Source organism: Macrotis lagotis, chromosome 8 (genome assembly GCF_037893015.1).
Source record: "Macrotis lagotis isolate mMagLag1 chromosome 8, bilby.v1.9.chrom.fasta, whole genome shotgun sequence".
Lineage (NCBI taxonomy): Eukaryota > Metazoa > Chordata > Mammalia > Peramelemorphia > Peramelidae > Macrotis > Macrotis lagotis.
In genome coordinates this window covers 32,319,799-32,325,378 of record NC_133665.1, presented here as the reverse complement: position 1 = coordinate 32,325,378, position 5,580 = coordinate 32,319,799, and positions in this window count along the sequence as shown.

The window sequence follows — 5,580 nt, the reverse complement described above, 5'->3', positions numbered from 1 at the left end:
GCTAGGTGGCACAATGTATAGAACACTGGCCCTGGAGTCAGGAGTACATGAGTACAAATCCGGGCCACAGACACTTAATAATTACCTAGCTGTGTGGCCTTGGGCAAGCCACTTAACCCCATTTGCCTTGCAACAACAACAACAACAAAACCCTAAAAATAAATAAATGAATGAATAAATGAATGAATGAATAAACAAACAAATAAGTGAATGAATGAATGAATAAATAAATAAACAAATGAATGAATGAATGAATGAATGAACAAATGAATGAAATGTTAGGTAGTGGTTCTCTAAAACCAAGAGTAAGCATTATCTGTAATGAGAACAAACTAGAGGTACTTCTAAGTGATAAAGCAAAGTAATCTGCTATCATCATTGATATTGAGTTTGGTGCTAGAAATGTTAGTAATGCTATCAGAAAAGAAATTGAAGGAAAAAACATGGGCAAAAAGAAAATAAAAATACCACTTTCTGTAGATGATTTGATGATTTACTTAGGGAACCTAAGAGAGTTAACTAAAAAACTAATTAAAACAATGAACAACTTCAACAAAATTGCAAATTTTAAAATAAAATGGCAAAATCATTAGTATTTCAAACAAAACCCAACAGAAAGTGATAAAGATTAATTCCACTTAAAATCAATACAAGTATAAAATACTTGGGAGCCTACATGCCAAGTCTATTATCTTAACACAGTCACACAATATTTTTTACCCAAATATTGATAACTGGGGAAATATTAATTGTTCATTAGTAGGCTGAGCCAATATCATAAAAATGTCAGTGGTACCTAAATTAATTTTCTTATTCAGTATCTTACAAATCAAACTAACACAAATTATTTCAGAGAACTAGAAAAATTAACAAAATTCATCTGAAGGAAGAAAAGCTTTAAAATATCAAGAGAATCAATGGAAAAATACGTGAAGGAAGGGCAGGATCAGATTTCAAAGTATAACAATAGTAATGAATTTCAAAACTATTTGGTATACTGGCAAAGAAAAAGAGAGGTTGGTCAGCAAAAATACATTAAGTTTCATGATACCCTGAGTTTTTTGGAGGATAGTTTGAGAACAAAAAATATTTAATATCATGTATTCTATTAACATTGTATCTCGTCCCCCCCCCAAAAAAGAAATAAACAAAAAAACCTACCAACTACCATAGATTTGGTTACCAATATTAGTTCCTTTTTTTTTTTTTTAAGGTTTTTGCAAGGCAGATGGGGTTAAGTGGCTTGCCCAAGGCCACACAGCTAGGTAATTATTAAGTGTCTGAGACCGGATTTGAACCTAGGTACTCCTGACTCCAGAGCCAGTGCTTTATCCACTGCGCCACCTAGCCGCCCCTCCAATATTAGTTCCATCAAAATTTACATATGGTTCTACTGAGAAAATCTGATTCTTCTTTGAAATATTTAGAAAATCACAATAAAGCTTAATCACATAAATGGTTTGTGTGAATCAAATATTCCCTTATCAACAGTCTTTAAAGTTACAAAAAAATCCTCTGAGAATTTGAGGAAGAACTATAATTTATCAATACATCTTTAGTGCCTTTGGTGATAAAACTTCCACTGATAAAAGAACAGATTCTTATGGTTTCAAGATAAAATTTCTGATTATGAATTTAAAAAATTACTTGTGGAAATGTAAGAAATAGGAAATGTCAGCATTTTTTAAAAAATTATAGTTAAATTTTAAAAATATTTTCAACAGTGAATGTATTAGAGCTTTCACTTTGTTGTGTATCAATTATAGAAGCATAGTGTCACAGTTGCGGCTCAGAGATACCTCATAATCATTTATTTTATTTACCACTTCAAATGAAGTAATGCAGGATCTCTGGTAGAGGTAACCAATTATTAAATCTTGAATTATTCTGTAGTCTTTAATTACATCACACCTATTCTACTCAATATAGTAGAATATAACTATGATTCAGAACTTCCCACAGTCCCAAGGGTCTGAGTGCCTGGAATGGCAGTTACCCTGGGATAATATCTTGATGTGGTTAGTTTTATAAATGTCTAGCTATTATCCTTTGGCCTAATTTTGAATGTCCACTTGTTACATGTCTGAAGTCAAACTATTAAGTTATACAACTAAAATGATGCCATACTTCAATCATAATTTAACATGCCAAATCATATGCAATGGTTGTGTGTTTTCCATAGCAATCCTAGGAAAGCTCCAGGTCAAAATGATTGGTCCAGGTTGACATGGCCAAAGGGATGATCCTCCCCAGAGGGACTTGACTAATTGTAATTAGACTGGAATAAATGTAACGAGGCCCCAGGAGAAACCCATGATTTTAGCTACTACTCCCTCTTTTTTAATGATCAAGAGTTAATTCATTCAACATTAATTCTAAAGGTACAAATTGAGAATATACTATGCAAAAATAATGTGGGAAATACAAAAACTCTCCAGTTGTCCATGGGTAATAATATAATTTGCCACAGTGCCTATGAGTTCTGAAATTATGGTGTGCCTACTAACTATGCTGGAGTATCAAATACTTTAAAAATGAATCAATTTTTAACTCCCTTGATGGCATAGAAGATTTTAACTAGATGTAGAGAATATTTTTCTACATGATTTCTGCCATTAATTTTGTATTCTTTCATGGCTTAACTAAAAGTTGTTTCTATTGAATTTCCATGGCTTTGGTATAGTCTAGTAAACAGATAAATTTGGTGGTGCTTCAACTAAGATGTGAATAGTTGATTAAATCCTTGAAGCCTCAATGCACTGTATTTCCCCTCATATAAGACACACCTTTTTCCAAAAACTTTGGGGTCTAAAAACTGGGAGCTTCTTATGCAGTGGCTGTAGCTTTTTTTTTTTTTAACTTTCATTTCCCACTTTTTCCTCACTAGTCTTTTGCATTCATTGTTTCATATTTGTTACCAGTATATTAGGTTGTGTTTTGCCATGGTTTGCCCATAAATGACTCAGAAAAGATTTTCATACAGTGCTGAATCCATGTTCAAAGTGATCCAATTTGTAAAAGTGAATGAAAATCGTGTTGCTGAACATCAGTTTCGTCCATCCTCCTCCAACTGAGGAAACAATACAAGACTGGCTACAGGAAGAAACCACTGAAATGCCACGGCAGAAGAAGGTCATAAGAGGCAAGTCAACCAAGTGGCTTGAGTTAGAGAGGGAATGGAAGAGATTGATTGAAGAGCAAAGGGCAAATGGAATTCCTGCATCCACAAAGGTGGTACAGCATGAAGAATGGCTGATGAAAAAGAAGTGACTGATTTCAAAGGAGGACACAATTGGTGTTTCAGGTTCATGAAATGGAATATACTAAGCATGTGTCCATGCACCAGACTTGATCAAGGAGTTCTTATAGTCAACCACAGACCCAGAGCACAGGCAGAAGAGTGGTCAGAGCTTCTCCTGAGACAGTGATTCGTCATCAAACACAGAGGAGGACGAGTTAATGGATGGGAGTTTTGACAGTGATGAATTGTATGATTTTTATGATGAATAAAACTTGAGTACAATAACTTTATCTATTTTTTTTTCAAATTTGGGGCCTCAAAAATAAGGTGTGTCTTATACATGGGGAAATAAGGTAGCTAGTGGACCCACATTAAGAAGGTGGTTACTGAAAGCTAATATTGGAACCATGGTTTCAAGCAGTATTTTGGAGTTTTCTAAATGTTCAGACTTTATCCTGAAGACAATGATAAATAATGTCTAGAGTTTTAGAAAGACTAAGCTGGCAGTCTTGTGCTAAAATAATAACAGTGGGGAATGGGGAATGAAGTTGTTATGAGTTATTAGTAAAGTAGATAGTAAGACAGAAGTCAGTATTTCTATTTAATGACTAAAAGGTGGATGAAATACTCAGGGGAGCCTAAGATCATAGAATCATAAGGAGTAGTGTCCTTTGGATCCTAATACAGTATCATCCTTTTGCAGATGAGAAAACAAGAAACCAGAGGGAATAAATGACTTGCATAGGCATCATTGTATCATTTCAGTTGTCATCATACCACAGGTTTATCACAGGATCACATATGTTGAAATAAAACCCAAAAGATGTCTAGGGTCAAAAAAACTGTTAGGTAAAATCCAAAGATGCAGTCAAGAATCCCAGACTTGCCTTTTATTTCATGTGTCACATGGAGAACTAAATCAGTCTAGATCTAAAGTTTCTTCTCATGTAAAAAGAAGGAATTGGACTAAATGATCTCTAAAGTCTAATTCTAAAGTAATAATCCTATAATTTTACATTGGAGAGTTTTTTAAAGGAAAAGAGCTAATAAATAATAATAAATGAATAAGCTAAAATTTTAAATAATCAACAATTAGAATAGTAGCAACATATTCTTTAAATCTGTCACTCAAAGTGATGTTAAAGATGTGATATTCTGGTAAATGAATTTTGTAAGCAAACAATTGCCTATTCCCTTGCCTACCCTTTCACTGAGATCCCCTTAATGTGTATATTAGAGATGTCAAACATACACCTGTTGGACCTCTTATTGTGCACAGCAATCTTGGGTGAAGCAGGCACTAGAATAAAATATAATTTGGAAATACTAACCAAAATAAATAAGAATACAATAAAGCACAGATAAACTTAAATTTAAAATTAAGTCAATTAGCAGTCCATAGGAATCTTTATCTATAGATTAATGTTTCTCTTTTCCTTGAATTTGCTAACACTGGTGTGAATGATTACCAATTTTAAATATTACATACATGGAAAATATATGTTTGCCAGAATTTTAGATATTTTCTAGCTCACCTTTTTATTAATAGAATCAAAAATCCACCCCCACTTTTGTTATGTTTTTCTTTCTCTTTCAGACCTTTTGTAAGTAAATTTCTTAGATTCTCAGGAAATCTGTGGATTTCCTCCATAGGTACTTTATCTAATCAAGCTGTATCCCCACTTTTCCTTCTCTTTTCTGCCATGGATATCTCATTAATAAATATATATATGATGTTGGACTGCAATTACATTGAATCTACTGACATTATTGGTGAAAAGTAGTTATAAAAAGAAATTAAAGGGGGTGGTTGCTAGGTGGTGCAATGTATAGATCACCAGTCCTGGAGTCAAGAAGACCTGAGTTCAAAGCCAGCCTCAGATACTTAATAATTGCCAGGCTGTGTGACCTTGGGCAAGTGACTCTTAACTCCATTGCCTTAAATAAATAATTCTTTTAAAAAACGAAATTAAGGAAGATAGAGCCAATATAGTAGAATATAGGGAGCATTTTGGTTGAATTCTTCCAATATTTGTCCCTTACCAACTTTAAAAACACATCAAATCATATTATATAGATGGAGTACATGAGAGAAAGTTGACTCTCATGGGATAATATGCAAATGACTTGAATTCTTTGGGGTGAAAAAGAGGGATGTGCAGAAAGAAGGAAGAGGGAAAACTAGAATGGGATAAATTATTTCACATAAAAGAGACATGAAATGAGACTGCTAGGTGATGTAATGGATAGAGCACCAGCCCTGGAATCAGGAGGAACTGAGTTCAAATTTGACCTCAAACATTTAGTAATTATCTAGCTATGTGACCTTGGGTAAGTTA